The sequence below is a fragment of the Motacilla alba genome, chromosome 7 (assembly GCF_015832195.1).
Source record: "Motacilla alba alba isolate MOTALB_02 chromosome 7, Motacilla_alba_V1.0_pri, whole genome shotgun sequence".
NCBI lineage: Eukaryota > Metazoa > Chordata > Aves > Passeriformes > Motacillidae > Motacilla > Motacilla alba.
Window position 1 is genome coordinate 28852757 of NC_052022.1, and position 16774 is coordinate 28869530.

The 16774-nt window shown below is 40.2% G+C and overlaps 1 long non-coding RNA gene across 1 annotated transcript in view; it reads right to left on the bottom strand.

The window, feature by feature from the left end:
- Nucleotides 1–14024, bottom strand: part of LOC119703149 — a 32792-nt gene extending 18768 nt beyond the window's left edge. The window contains exon 1 of the long non-coding RNA XR_005257563.1: nucleotides 13813–14024. This is a non-coding gene — a long non-coding RNA (uncharacterized LOC119703149). The remainder of the gene's footprint in view (nucleotides 1–13812) is intronic.
- Nucleotides 14025–16774: the final 2750 nt, after the last annotated feature.

The following is a 16774-nucleotide window of genomic DNA, read 5'->3' on the forward strand; positions in this document are numbered from 1 at the left end:
AAAAAGTTAAACAGTTAAACTGTTTGAAACAGTTCAACTGTAACGAAAACACCATTCTATCTCTCATGCTTCTTTCTTTCCTTTCAGCATAAGATGGGATTGTGGTCTGGGTAGCATACCTAAAATTTTGCATTGCTTAGCCTTGCAAAGTAGAAAGACTTCCTGAGATACTTTTCTCATCCTTACAAGAGAGCTTTTGGCATTTTTTGTTAATTCTTTGAAATATGAAGTTGCATAAAGACAAGTTTAGTAAGTAGTCCTGTGTTCTGGATTTTCCCTCAGTCTAATGTCCTCAGAGAAATGAAACACAGCATCTGGAGATGGGATCTGGAGGCTTTTGAAAAAATTACCATTCAAAACAGCCAACCTCAAAACACTGTTCCTGGGAGGGGCAGGGTACAGCATGAGGATGGCTGATGCCTTCCCACTTTGGTGTCAGTTTTTACACTGTTCATGGCACTTCTGGTGCTTAAGTGGCCAAATCACACACAGCCTATACATCTGCCTGATCTGGTTCTGCAGAATGGTGCTCTTTGTAACCTGTTTGTGAAAGTGACTGCTGTTACCTGAGGGAAATTAATAAATACCTAACTACTGCTACTGTGTCCTAGTTCTTTAAACTCAGTGGGCCTTGAAATATGTTTCTCTGAATTTTATGTTGCTTAATGAGAATTATTTTAATACCTAGGTCCTGCTTCCTAGCATGAGGGTTTCTCAGTCCTAGGATCTATTAGGGTAAGTAGTAGTGGATATTCACAAAAGCTTACTTTGATTAAAACATGGTGTGAAATTGAGATATACTGTGAGTAGGATCAAATTGGATAAAATCATCCCATAACTGTCTTTTTCTGTCAGCAGAACCATGGCTCTGTGTTCTCTGTTTTAGCTCCAAACTCTAGACTGTGAATAGGGCACTAAGTCAATGAGGCTTAGAAAGGATTTTTTAGATGAAAAAGTCATCTTTAATTTCAGTTATAGTGCCTGTTGATCCTCAGAACAAATATTAACTCCTCAAGAGATGCCATAGCTCCATGAACAGAAAAGCTCTTCTAAATTACATTATAGACTCACATAGTCCTTAACAAGGTGGCATGAAAAGTTAGATATGAGGAGCAGCACAGATCTAGACTCTGGTGCTCAGAGCAGTGATATAAATTTTTTAGTTCTGATGTTGTTGATGACTATGTGGTATTCCACAGCTGGAGGTCTGAGCTGTGAGTTTCAAAACTGTGGGGAAACATCTGTGCCTTTGCAGCCTGGAAAGAACCTAAATGTGATTGTGATCTATTTTGGATCTTAGGAATCCCTACAAAACAGGGATCTCTCTTAGGAGTCACACAGGTCAGTCCAGACAGGGTATAACTTGGTTTATAATGAAAAAAGCAAACAAAATTGGATGTATTACTAATTTGTTATATGGGAACATTTCTATTACTTTAGTTCACAAAGCGTATTTCTCTACATATGCTAGAATCTTGATTTCCTTACTATCAAGTTTATCATACCATTCCTGTCACTATTACTAAATTCTGTTTGGCTTCAGCTGCAACTCCCTTAAAAAAAGACTTTTCTTGTATGTTTTGCAGGGCTGTGCAAAATTCATCTGGGCAAGCTGGTAATGCCTGTATTTTTGGCACTTTCTTTATTTTCTTCCTGGGGTCTAGGTCTTTAAATGAAGAACAATTTCCCTTTCTGCCATTGAAAACAGTGCGAATTATTGTCAGTTGTATTTGGTAAACTATTGAATAACATGAGAGGAAGCCTGATTTCTGTCTTAAGAGAACTACTTCTGGATATATAACAACTGCAGGATGTATTGTAACAGTGTACACCTGTCTAACTGCAGCCCTTTCCTTTCCACGTCTTCTGTCTTGCAGTTTGTGATCTCTGTGACCACAAGGTCGCTGCAGCTGAAATTCTGACTTTTTTTTCAGAGAGGTAATGCCATAGGTGAATTTGTTATGTTCTCATCCACCCTCTCACATACAAGCAGGAGATCCTATTACTGCTCTTTCTTTCCATACTTCAGATAAATGTGTTCCACGCTGTCAGATGCAGACTTTATAGAGAAAAGTGTAATCAAAGCTACTGTAAAATAAAAGCACAGGGCAAGCCAACCCGCTCAGTAGTAGCAGCAAATTAAAGATGTGGTTACATTGCCTTGTGCTGCTTTTGTGAGTAGATGCCACTTGGTGAGATTTCTCAAGAAAAATATCTACTAAACTACTTCTAACCATCAAATTAATCTTAAAATATTGAATTATTTTTCAAAATATGACATTGCATTGGTTTGAAATGAAGACCTAGGCTTCAAGGGTCTATAAGTTTTAATCTTCATTTATGTAAGATAGATAGCAAAAAGTAACTACCACAGGCTTGGTGGTTATGTTGTTATCATTTCACTGACACCCAGAGACCTCTGCTGATTTGCTTTGGTCCTGAAGCACAAATCCAGGTCCTTGCCTAAAGGAAAGTTGTACCTGATGTACCTGTGGACAGCCATGGTGCACCATGGCTGTGAGCACACCGTGAACACACCCGCTCTGGCCCTGCCTGGGGTCTCGGGATGACCAAGGGGGACCCAGCTGAGGCTACAATTTCCTTTCATTCATACTTAGTGGCTTAAAAATCATACTGGGAAAACCCCAGATTGAGGCTTTCTCACTAAAACTCTTAACATCTCCTGTCAGATTTCAGAAAAAAACAACCCCAAACCCCTTTAAGGTTAGGTTCTGTTTCATTATATGCACCAAGTTTCTTAAAACAACATCTTTGTTTTCCTGGCATTTAGTAAAAGCTGGTCCACAGAGTGTACTTGGTTTGGGACTCTATCTTCTCAAGGCAATGCTTTGTCATTTTTGAGAATTAATAGGTGAATGTAAACTGTTATACTCTAACAGGTTGGTCTTTTACTTCCCAAATCCTTATTTTTTAGTGGTATGCCCTAAAATCTGCAATCCTGTAAAGTTCATATCAGTAATCTAAACTACATGTACTCAGGGAGAAAGAAGAAGAACTAGCATGGAGGTGACTTGCAGGCTACACAAACTTTCTGTCAGGGGACAGTGAGATGAAGCTGATTTAGTCAGGAAGGATCCTTCATGATTGCTGATAGGCGTGGTTTTGGATTCATTTTGTATAATTGTCCATGGGTTAAGAAGGGCCATTTCTAGCTCCCATTTGTGCAAAATGCAGTTATTCATTATGATAAGAGGAGCAAACTTTATTTGGATCTCTGCCAGAGATGACAGCAACACCATCCTTTCTGTTTTTCCTAGTACCCAGTGTGTTTATTTGAAAGGCCAAGTAAGGCTCTTTCTGAAGAGGCAGGAAGATGGGTGAGTCCTGCCCTGAAGGTTTTGCCATCTGAAGACCTAACTGAAAAAACACGAAAGAAAAAAGTATAATATCCATATTTCCCCATCCCATATTTGTGGCTTCTTAAAAAACAGCTTGAGCTCTAACCATGGCAGAAAAACTTGCAGGACTGTCAAATGACCTCAGGGAATTGATGTTTGTTTCCATGACTGCAATTTAACTGCGTCTTAAGTGCAGACTAAAGGGATGTCTCTGTGTCCCTGAGCTCTCCTTTGTGCTGGCATTAATGGCTGAAGGATTGTACAGGGAGCCACCTCACGAGCCACTGCTGTAAACGATCTGGGAATTTTGTGTCAGGTCACTGTTTCAACCAGACCACTTCCCTGGCCCAGCTTCCTCTGCAGTCACAATGTCTGCTCTGCACCGTGGCCAGGACTTGGGAGGTTGGAGCTCCCTTCCTAGTGCAGCAATCTGTGCTTAAATGAGATAATTCTGATTGTGAGTATGCAGGTGGAGCTCTCATTTCACATACAGGCAGTATCCAACTCAGAGCAAATACTGACAGGGACTTCATGGAGAGGTTTTTGGCAGGAGCAGAGGGAGGAGGGTTCCTTGGCTAATTTTGTAGCCCAGTGAAGGTCAGAGAAGTTCACAGACCCTAGAATGGCTATCAAATGTCACAGGGGTCCCTGGGAGTCTGGTGTCAAGGCATTGTGTGATATTGAAGGCCCACTTTGTGGATATGTCCAATAATATGAGTGTGGAAAAAAGCCCAAATGAATTCCAGTGAAATCTGTAGCTGTTGCAGCCATAGGAGTTCAGACATGTAATGCTGATGTTCCTGAGGGGCTCAGAAACCTTATTGTGATGGTGTTCAGGGTCAAAGATGGCCAATACTTTTAAGTTCCTGCTTTTTGAAGTCAGACTTGTCATGCTTGGGGCCCTGATTTATGATTTTTGAACGTTTAGGTTGGAAGCGGAGAGAAAAGACAATCTTTAACTTGATTGAAGGAAAAGACTTATCTTTGGCCTCTGTAATTTGTATTCCTGCCTGCATACAAATGCAGACCCTGAGCTACCTCCCCAGTTCTCCCCCTTGGCTAAGCTGTGTCTGTAACTTTGTGTTCTCATCCCTGCCCCAGGAGTGTCTCCTGGCTGGGACCTGGGCCTGCCCCCAGACCAGCTTGCTGAATGGGATGGGATCCCCATCAGTCCTGTGGCTGACAGCACCCTCACAGACAGATGCAGAGCTGACTCTTAGTCACTAGTCCAGGCTTCAGGATATTTTCCTTCATTTGGGATGATGATGATGAGCAGAGCCATCTATTTTTGCCCTGTATTTTCTCCCCAACTGCTGTTACAGAATTTTTATCTTTTATCATTAAATGGGCAACCATTCATCAAGCAAATCTGGTGCTTCTCAAAATACCATAAAGCCAAAGGGGGAAAAAAGCATAGGAAGATAGATGGAACTGTTTAGTTTATCTTTATGTCCAAAGTGACTAATTGATTTCAAGTGATATTTTATAGAAATAGTTGATATCCAAAGCTAAAACCTCATGTAACAAATCTCAGCACAGATGGTATTGTGGTTGCAATAAAAGAAAAATGGCATATAGTAAATGAGTAGAGAAGATTTCAAATCCAATATAGTAAGTCTTGAAAGATGGTTGGAAAAACAACACTTGATGTGTTGAGAAATTAGAAAGTTTGCTTCTGACAGAAATAGCCCAAAACCTGGCCTTAAATGTTTTAATCTGCCAAAGTGAGCTAAAGATACTCAGGGTAGGTGTGGAAGTGAACCTTACATAAGTGAGGGCAGATAGTAGGCTCTTTGCTGAGTAACAAAATAAACCCCTTAGTTTTTGCCTAAAGGTATCCTTCTCATTCTCTGTGTTATGGAAGGATATTTTGAGGAATAATATTAAGATGGTGACAATGTTGATTTCCTTGGTAAAAGGAAATACCTGCTTTTAGCTTATGGAACAAGCCAGTTTTATGCCTGGACACTTTCAATTCAGCAGTTCTGAATTAGTATTCCAGGAATAAAGAGTCGCTCCCAGTTCATAAGCACCAAAACACAGAACCAGAGAACACTGAATAACAAAGCATAAATTTGTGAGTGCAAATATGCTGTGCATGGAGGAGGATGTGTCAAGGAAGAGTGGCACAGAATTAGAAATGAAGACTGTAATGGTTAAATAGGCACAACTGGAAAATCTGCCTGGACAGAACACAGTTACTGGAGAGGATGGATCTACCTGCAATCTCTTGGGCTAAAAGACCTGAAAGCTGAATGCTTCCTTGGCTCTAGGGGGAGACTCAGCCCATTGTGGGATGTCCAGTGGAAGTGATTGAGAGCAAAGAGTGCACCCAGCTCCAGCAGCCTGTGGATGGTTGCACCCAGCAAAGAGTGCACCCAGCTCACAGCAGGCTGTGGATGGTTGGCAGCTGAGGGACTGCAAGGACAAGTGTCAGACTTCATGCCATGGTCCTCAGTTTTCCCTCTGGCCATCTGCCTTCAGCTGCTGCTGGGGATTGGCTGCTGGCTTGGACAGATCCTGGGTCTGACCCAGTTCACTTTTTCTCCTGTCCAGTGACAGGAGATGAATGTTGTGAAAGTCCTTAACAGAAACAATATATTTAGTGAAAACTTGGGTGTCTTTCTGGGAGGAGGGCAAGGTTGATGTTTCACAGAACTGGGCAGATGTGTGCAATCCCTTAGGAAATCAATTGAGTATATAATAAATTTAATAAATAAATTTACCTTTTTTTTAATGGATAGGAGCATTTTCAGTGTTGGTTTTGGTAGGCATGTACTTTGCACATATATGTAGGAGGGCACTAGGATTAGATGGAAAGAAATTAATTCAAACTCATTGACTCTAGCCTCAATAATAATAATCTATCATAATATTCACATTTTATGCTGACTGCCCATTAATGCTATTTCTTTTACCCATTCCACTGCTGCTAAGGCACACATTATTTTCTAAAAGACTTTGAAAGGCACAGACAAGCATCTTCAATGGGAAATCCTTTACCTCTTGTTATCTGTAGGTTTTGTTAACTCTTCTAAAATAAATCTTAGGACAGTCTAAGAGTCACATTCATTCATATTATATATGGGATCTGCAATGAAACAACAATTAAAATAGTGTCTGTAATGCTAAGGTTGCTGATCTCAAGAAGACAGTATTTGTTTCAGTTTCAGGATCATTTACAACTTCCATGATAATGGAACTGACATCTAAAGTAATTATTCTCCAAATAAATAATTAAACTGAGTAACGCAAGGCAATTTTAACTATTTATAGGAGGTGTCCCAAAAGACACTAATGGCAATGATTTTTTTTTTTTTCTTAAAGGAAATGGCTTTACAGAATTTCTGCAAGTCATTACACAGGACAAAGAAAGATAGCAATGTCCTCTGCTTTCAACTAGAAGCCTTGAAGTGGCAATCAGTGTTTTTTTTACTGCAGTTCAGACAATCTCAATGTTTTATGAAAATTATTAAAGAAGTTGGCAATGTCCAAGCCTTTTCTACCTACTTCTGCTACTTACAAAGATAGAAAATTTTCACCGCTTTGATGGAAGGCTATAGATCACTAACAGTCAAAGGATTTTAGCCTGTGTTCTAGACTCATTTACTAGATCTCCACTGAATATAAATGAAGCCCAGGATGAGGACTCTAGTTGTAGAAATGTATGATGGGAATGCATAAAATATAGTGAGCTGATTCACTGATGTAAAACAAGCATAAGATTCTAAGCTGGCCAAGATATTTCTTTTAGAACAGTCACGTGGATTTTGGCTTTTGTGTGTAGAAGAGATGCAGAGATGCATTTTAGGATAGGTGCAATATAAAATGCATCACTGTGTCCAAGGTTCATGCAGTAAATTACTCATTCAGAATGCTGCAAGGTGTGTTGTTTGCATTCCTATCTTATTAAATCAAAATTCCAGTTTCAGTCCCTGGGAAGAGGAAATTTTCTTTGTTGTGGACAGTGTAATGGCACCCTGGGTAGTGTTTAGAGGACAGATAAGAATTAAGATTCTATCAGCAGGATCTTTGAATTTTACTGTCTTTTAGTACCACAGGGAACTTTCTCTTCAGCCTGCTAGTCTTTGACTCCGTAATTTATTTTTTTTTAGGTAAATCATTATTCATTAAATATCATTAATACCAAGAAGAAAGAGTTAACTCAATTAAACCTATGTCCTCTTGTTTAAACACAAACATTTTGCCAACAGTTTCTCTGGAATTACAATATCTCAGGTTTCAAATTAAATCTGACATCTAACCTACCATTTGGAACACTAAATATACGACTTTCTCTAGAGAGAAGCTGTCTGTTCAGTTCAAGTGCTGCTGCATCAGCAGTGACCTACCAGGAGAAGGAAAACTCAGCTCTTAGCCTTGCTGCCAAGCTGCTTTATATAGCATTTCAAAAACACAAAGTTGTTGTTGATCCTGGGAAATGGTTCCAATCTGCTGTTAACAATTATATGATATAATTATGATCTTTCAGTGTGGCTGAAAGATTTGCTTGTCTCACATACAGAGCTCATGTTATCTCCTGGCCATCACTCTGATGGCAGGAATGTAACCATTGTATTCCAGATAATCCAGCTCTGTGAGAGGGCCCAGGCCACTAATTTGTGAAATCATGAGCAGTATCCCCTGTTGCAATGCCACCTTGGTTCCCAGGGTAATTTGTGTAAGGGAAAGAAGAGGAATAAGTCTTTAAATTCTACAGGTATTTTATCTTTCATAGCAAAATTTATGTAAAGTATTAACTGCTCTTACAGGTGATAAGTCCTGCCCCAAAATTCCCAGTAAAATGCTAATTAGAACTGGCTCTTGAGAAATTTGCATTTGATTTTTACACGCCAGTGATGTCCAAATCAAAGGGATGTTTGCTGCCTATAAATCATGTTCACCATGGCACTTCCCCTGGCAGGGAGCTCACAGTTAGTGATCCAGAATATGTTAGGATGGCAAGGAAATGGGCATGCAAAGAAAAATGAGTGTTTCTCCTCTTAGCCAGCTCACCCCTGGTGCTGCAGAGCTATCCCAGACCTGCTCACACGGGCTGCATGTGGCAAGTACCAAAGGAGGATGATGATAGTGTGTGGGCTCCCATGTGCAAGGGGTCTGTGTGAGGTTGGCCTGGCCTCCCAGCCAAAGTTTTGCAAGTTAATTTGACGCTGAAAGGTTCGATTTGCTTCTGAGGAGCTACTGTAAAAATCAGAAGCCATGCAAGTAGGCAGAGTGCTGCATTTGCTGTCTTTTCCCACCTTGTGGATGATTTATAAGCAGTTTAACTGTTAGGGGTCAGTTCTTACTCCCATCTCAATTCTTTTGCAGGCGGGATCATAATTTTGGTCAGGCTGTTTTCTCCTTTGACTTATTTTATCAGAACTGGACTGTTAATTGGAGGCAGGGTTTGGCTCCCTTTACTGTGAAATACAATTCTGTTATCACTGCAACCACATTCTTCCCTAGGTGATTTCCACTTTGGCTTTAATTATTTTTAAATTTTTTTTAAAGTCTCATGAAATATAAAATATTTCCTTACTTGGGTAAGCTGGATAGCCCTTTGGTCTAAACAGAGTTCTTTCATTTTGAGATCTCTGATATGCTAAATCTCTGTGAAAGTTTGATAAAAGGTAGCTTTGAGGCTTCTAATTAATTATGTACAAAAAGTTGACAGTACTCCACTGGGAGGTGTTCCTAATAATCCATGCATGTAATATAGTGGGAACATTGTTTATAAATATAAATGAATTGGAAGGTTTGCAACCTTGGAATAATAGAAGATGAGAAATCAAATCATGGCTGGCAACCTCACAATTAAATGTTCCAAGATTAAATGACCTACTTGAAAGCTACATTTTTATCTTTGTTTTCCAGTAAGTAGAGGAAAAATAATCCCTGTAATAGCTCCTTTAAGCTCTTACTGAGAGTGAAGCAGGGAAATGTTTGTTTTAATATTTCATGTCTCCCACAAATGAAAAGACACACTCTTACAGTTTGGCCTAGCTGGAAAATGCACAGTTCACATCATGCTGGAAGAGATGGTAGAGAAGGGAGAGAGAAAGGTGTCAATAAATTAGCTACAGAACAGTGGCTAAAGGATATTGAAAGTCATAGGTAAGGAAAGGAAAAGCAGTCACAAAACTGGAAAAGAAAGTCTGTCAGTGGGGAAAGTGTTACGATTATTAGCAAAGCAAAAGGAATCCAAAGGTGTAGAGGAAAGACTAATCTTCAGATTGAATTCACTTCTGTCATCTTAGCATTTGCTGGATTAAGAATCCTGTTACCATTGGCCAGCATGGATTTAAAAAACCCCACCTTATCATCATCAGTGTTGCACCTCTTTTGCTTATGCTTGGCAGCAGCAGAGCAGCCACCTCCTGGAGAAGGAGCAGCACATCAGGAGTGCTGGGTCAGGTCACTCAGAACCAGCCCTCTGCAGCTGCTGCTGCAGCTCTGTTCTGCTGGCAGCATTAAAAGGAGCATTTACAACCTGAAAGTCATATTTCTCTCTGTTCTCATGAAACTTAAAAGGGATCACCTTCATAGTCGAGAAGTTAAAGAAATTGAGAATAAAAATCTACCTCTTAGTTGTTTTCTCTCAATGTCTGACTGTTTCAATGAGAGGCACAATTCCTTCACAAGGCTACTGCAGCAATAAAGGGCACAAAGTGCCTCAAGATTGTTACAGGGAGAAAATCGGACCAAGCAAACCCCACTTTTGTCCCTGCTCCCTTTGCTAGGCAGAAGTGGTCACTGACAGCTGCCCTGCACCAGCAGCAATGTTTGCCAGGCTGCCCCGAGCTGGCTCAGCCTGGCTGGCCCAGGGGCAGCACCACCCTGCTCACACCTGCTTGCTGAAAAGACCCTTATGCAACTTTTTGTCTTTTGAAAAAGTGCTAATTTCAAAAGTCAGCGAGCCCCAGTTGGCCCTTTCTAATCTTTGTGACAGTACTTAAAGCTTAAGGGCACTGGGATTACTTTTAAACATTAATTTCCACAGAAAACACTCCTGTTTTTCAGACATACAGAACATAATGCTTAACCTGCTGCCTCCTCCTTTCTTCACGGGCATGTACAGCACAGCTGATATGATTTAGAAAGTCCTCTAGACAGCAAAATTCCAAGGAGCCATGTTATAGTGTTTTGCTTCTGCCATTGACCAATGGACCAACAGATTTGGGAAAATGCTGTCCTGCTTTGCAAGCACACTGAATAAAAAAATGAAGAATAACTCATAGCTAACACTTTCATGTTCATTTTCAGTATGACAGAGAGAAATGCTCATTTGAGAAAGAGATGATTTTATGTCTGATTTTGAAAGCAAATCCTTCTACTCATTTCCATATGAGTCACAATAAGATGCAAAGCCCCAGAAGCACACAGTGGGCTGCAAACAGCAGATGCTGAGTTAATCTCCAACCCGTTGTGATTCCTTTTGCTGCTATGCTTGTTGGTCCCAAGAGATTTTTATCAGGGCAGACATTACAGTTAATTCTTCAGGGATATGGAGAAATATCTAGGGACAGTGGGCCTCAAATGTCTTTCTGTTTATTTAACAGCTGGTTGTTATTTAATTATTTGTTGGAGTATTTCTTTTTAATAATGCAATTATTTGAAGAGAAGTACCCTATTTTAGATGTCTACTTCAGAAATCCAGGAAAGAAAACATGTGCAGATATTTCATGACTGTATTTTTAACCTTCACATAGGAAAACGGAGAGGGAAATTTGCACTTCAAACTATAGCTGGAAACAAACCACCCACATACAGAGATAATAAAACATCAAAAAGCCTGTGAAATATGCTGGCACATGTATATGTGTTTAAAAGTGCACAAAAATGAAGAAACTGGGAACACGAAACTAAAGTTCTTTTCCTGTAAAGTCCTTTTCCAGCTGTAATATTAGTTATAATAAAGCAAAGCACTAAATTTTTTAGTCTTTAACTCAAGCTCAGCTGAAGTGGTATGGTAAAAATGAATGTTTTGTGTAGTATTCAGATTGCTGAACATAAACATATCTGCTCACAGGATTGAGAATATTGAAAGATGCAAACATCACTCAGCCTCATTAATTCTATTTGGCTTAAAAACTGTTGTCTTGTGCTCTGGGGAACATATTGTTTTATTAAAGTGAAAGTTCTGAAAACACATCATGGAAATGTTAATACCATATTACTTATAATCTTAAAGCTCAGCCCTGTTGTGTTGAACACTCAGAAGAAGCTTTTTGTTGACTTTTGCCAGGGTAACATGGCTGCAGGAGCAGTTCCACACATGATTCTCTCTCATTTTGACATGATAGCACAATGGGGAAAATGGAATTCTTCAGTGTTGGCTGTCAGAGAGGTCAGAGACACCACAGGGCTGCTGGAGCACCATGTGCTACCTCCTCTTCGTCAGCCATGGAGATTCCTGGAGGGGACAGGCTGGCACAGCTAAATATGGGGAAAGCTGGAGGTCAGGTTAGTGCCCCTGGGACAGTCCAGAGGAGATTGCTGCTACTGAAAAAACCTCCAAGAGCTTTCCTTTTCTGTCTGCTGGCAGTTTCTCTCTTGGTCTTTTCTGGGTTTCCCTGTGAGCTGGGATGAAGCCCTGGGTGTCCCAGGCTGTCAGAAACAGAGCAGTCCTGCTCTGCCCTCTGCTCCTGCCAAGCAGTGCCACCCCAGCGCAGGGCACAGCATCCCAGGTATTAATCCTTTTGGCATGTGGCCACAGCTGAAGTACATTGCCAAAACCAGAGTTTTTGACTGAGTTTCTTTTGTTAACTTTCCATTTGATAGGTTTTTATTTTATTCTGCAGCTGTTAAAGTGTAGGGTATTAAAATGAAGGCTGGGAGTGCGGGAAAAATCCTGTACAGTGAGCTGTGCCCCAGAGCCTGAGGTCTCATTTTAAGGTAGATCTTTTATCAGACATGAAACTGGAAATACCAGCTCTCACTTGATGGGCTTTTCTTTGGTAGAGGAATAAAGGTACTAAGAATCTGTAGCTGATAGTCATTGCTATTTTTATATCAAAGCTTCCTTATCTACTTGGCAAGTGATTCAGGGATTTTCTCTCTCTCCTAGGTGCCCCTGCAATATGTTTGTTGTAATCTCTCACATATCCTCATTACACTTTTTGCTCCACATTAATAAGAAATGAAGAAGTCAGGTTGCATTAGTTTTCTTATCTTATCCATCTCTTTTAAGAATTCCTCCCCCAAAAGTTAAATGCCCTCTTTTCACTTGACTTTCTCATTTCCCTTTCCTACAAGCTTTTCTTCTCCATTCTGTGCTCACGATATCTTTGCTCTGTGACCTGAGCTGACCTCCCCAAAGCTTTTAACAAAATGATTAAATGCTGTATTGTTAGCTTTCATATGTGCATTGCACACACCAGCATTATTCTTACATGTATAAATATACTTCTGCTTAGTTTTTAATCCTTTTCTTATGTCTTCCTCCCTCCCTCCCCACCTTTTCATGCAAGTGGGTTTGCTTTATCTGTCCCAGCAGATGCTGTGAGCTGTGACAGGCTCTCCTTAGCACTTCTGCCAGTCTCTACTGGCTCCAGTCAGATCTGTTCTGCTTTCCTGCAAAGGCCAGCTCTGATGCTTCACTTTGCCTCTGCCATGAAAAATTATCTCAAACGTTGATGACTTCAAACTCACAAGAAACAGAGACAAGCAGAAGCTGTGGTATTTGGATTTGGGCTTGGATTTTAAGCTCTACAGAGTTCAGGCTATCTTGATCTGCCTAGTAAAATGATAAAGGTTGCAAGCAAAATAGCAACTGAGGTAGCTCTGATTCTAATGATAAGGAAACTCAAAAGCCTTTAGTTTGGCACCAGCTTCTTCTATCAGAAAAAGTTAATTCCCAATTGACCACTTATCAGTCTAGGAGTTCTCGAGTAACAAACACTGGCTTTTGTAATCAGATGGGAAACACTGCTGAGAGCCAGTGACTTTGTAAAATGTTAATGTGTTTCCTTTTCTGTACCAAAGGGAAAAAGAAGGAGTGATGGCATGTTTTTTGGTAATGTGCAGCTGTATTTCCAAGTAACTCTGACATGATCTCAGAAAAAAAATGTTACCAAAGGGGAGAATAACACCTCTGTGGCCCTCCCCAATACAAAGAACCAGGCCATGCAAACCTGACACAGGGGAGGTCTACCTTGCCTGTGCAAATGTCCTAAAAGGTCTCTGAAACATCATAGGGTTCATCATTGCCCTAGCATGCCAAAGAGAGCAGGGAATTTTGGTAAAGTGCTGATGCAAAATACTATGGGATGGCTGCAGTAGCTGCTGTACATTTTACTTCTTGCCTACAGTCCCACTCTTTGAGACCCATTTCACAGACCCTAAAGGGGATGTAAGGAATGCTGTAATCCCCACCATCTAGACAAAAGCCTGCTGTATGATAGAAAACCAACAACAACTTTTCTCAAAGAATACTCCACAATCCACTGACCTGTGGGTGTCTGAGAGGCCAAAAGACGAGGCAGCATGGCTGCAGAGTGATTTGGTCAGCTGCAGGAGCTCCACAAGACCCAGAGGAAATGGAAATGCTGCTCAGAGCAGGAACTGAACGTCCTTTCATCTGCTGGCATTGGAGAGACCAACCTGCAAGTGTAAAAGGAGCATTGACAGCAGTAAGCCTTTTGGTCAGCCATTTTGCTGAAGCAATTCCTTAACAACATCCAGTTCCTGGATTCCTTTTTATGTTCTCAGTTATCAGTCATTGTGTTGGTATGTTCCCTGCTCTTTGTGAGCAGCAAGTGGTGGGAATATAAACCAAAGTGCTGCTTCTGAGCCTGTGCCCTTGGTGAATCAGGTTTTTACATCAGTTCTGTGCCTATTCACTTTCAGGTCTTTTTCTTCTTGTTCTTCTTATTTTTCTTTTTTTTTTTTCTTTTTTTTTTTTTTTTTTTTTTAAAGAGTATTTTGCTACAGCTCACACTAAAAATTCTGTGTTCCATTGCTGGCGCTTTGGCATAGCCTCCAGCCTCCTGCAGTGAATTGTGTCTGATGCAGCTTCAATCCACAATATATCTCCTGTTTCCCTTCAGTTGCTCTCCATTTTCTTTTAAACTGTGAGCCAAAAATCACAATTCTTGGAAGGACTTTTACACATATGCTAAAAGTATGCTTTTAACCAGGGACTTTTACCTGTGCTTTTAACCACAGCCTGCATGTGCTGTGAAAGACAGTGAAAAAGGGGACAGGGAAGCAAGGTGGGAATTTTCTCCTCCTTTTGAAGCCCTGCATGAATGGGCTGCTTTGGAGGGATGGTGCTGCCCAGGGCTGAGGGTGCGTTGGGTTGGACGGGGCTGTGTGTCTGTGTGTCTGCATGCAAACAAAGACGCTCCCCTTCCCTCAGCAGCTGTCTAGTAAGGAACCCAGCCACTGCTATCAGATCATTTTTATACAAGATGCAGGCAGGGGAAGGGCAAAGTTACATTATCTGTGTAGTCTGTGCTTCCATCACAGTTTTGTAGTTGTTTTAAGTTGCATAACCATGCAATCTCATTTTAATCCTGGATACTTATCCACAGTAAGACACTACTGCTTCCTTTTACTGTGTCAGGAATTTGCATTTATCTTAAAACAGAAATTCAAATTTTGTTCTAAACACCTTTGCAGGTGTTAAAATTGGTGTTTTAAATACCAATTCATCAAGTATTGGAAAGTCTGCCTCTCCTAACCAGCATGTTATGAGGATTATGAGCCACTTGAAGGGGTTTGCAGGGGGTGTGTGCTGCTTCTGAGTGTGTGCAAAATTATATGAGATAGATTTGGGGCAGCATTTCCTTTTTACTGCTGGGACTCACAACACTTTGTTATCCTGGTGGCTGCCTTCAAGACTAGCACTAACTCTCTGGAGTGAAAGCTGATGTTGGGGGAGATAATACCAAGCTGGGGCACTCTTTGCATTAATGGGTGTAAGGCTGCCTTCTAAGGTTGGGAATTTTTATTTCCCAGGACTTTTCTGGATGATTCTCAGCCAGGGACACGATTGTTTAGCAGTAAAGACCCAAACTCTGCAAAAGGAGACTCACACCCAGAGTTGTGCTCCCTCTGTTTGTCCAAAGGGAAGAGAATAGCCAAAACAATTGTTTTGAAAGATTTGGGATTATTAGTAGTACTGTGCTGAGCTTGACAGGCCATTTCCTTCCCATGTCAATATAAACAATGATTATAAATGGAAAAAGATGCAAGAACTACAGATTAGGAACATAAACTGTTAATGTGTTGGGCTTCATGTCTCCCCTCTCCAACAGAGAAGAGAGGGCATACTATTGATGTGAACAAAGTAAATGTCAAGTAAAGGGAGAAAAATGAGTGTATGAATATTTGCATATGTACAGGAGAGAAAATCTTGGGCAATTTTTTTATGGCATTTCTTTGCTCTTGAGATGAATTTTAAGAAGGAAGTAATTCCTTCTAGGGTTTTCCATAAATGATGATTTATATAATTTTGCCTCAAGGCAATTCCTATGATATATAGATTAAAATATATCAAAATTTCTGCAGATACATCCGCTATAGATGAGTCATGTTTCTTCAATTAAAATGTATTCTTCATGCAACCATTTTCTAAAAGTTGTCACGTTCCCCTATTCATCTCCCATTGCATCCTCCAGTTTTCCTACACTTAAAAAGTTATTTTTAATAAAAGAAAATGTTTGCAAATGTCCTGGACATCTTTGTTAAGTAATTAAGAGATAGTAATAAATTAATGTATTTTTATATAATTTCAATGTCAACTCATGAACTGTGTTGACATTGCAATCCTGTAGACATAGTTCTAAATGAAGCAACAAGTCTGGCAGAGGATTTTAACTTGCTAATGGGTTGTAGAAATAAGTCCCAGTCCCATGCAGTGACACTGTCTTCTGGAACACAGCAAGTCCCATTGCAGGTTTACTGAAGATCTGCACCCTTTCCTTCAGAGTGGGATTTGTGGTAAAGAAGAGCAATCCCATTCATAACACAGTGCACCTATTCCAGCTTTCCATTTCCATACATCTGTGCTATTGCAAGCAAATCTGCTGTTCCTCTTTAGTGGGACACACAGCCAGTCTTGGATGAAACAAAGCTTTACAAAAATCTGGCAGGAATCTGTGAATATACTTTTAATGCCCTCAATCCAAAGAGCACAGTATTCAATTCTACAGCTAAATATCAGAGTAGGTTGATCAGTGGCTCCCATCTTTGGTATTTGTTTGTATTTTTGACCATTGTTCTTGAAGCATATTCTTGTATTTTCTTGACTTTCTGAATACTTTAAAGTTAGGTACATATATAATTCAAACTCAGAAAAACACAGGCTGACCTGGATCAAAGAATAATACATTTCTAAGGGTTTCTCAAGCTCATAACAATTTCCTCAAATGAATGCATAACATAAGCAGAGAGGTTAAAAAACCTGA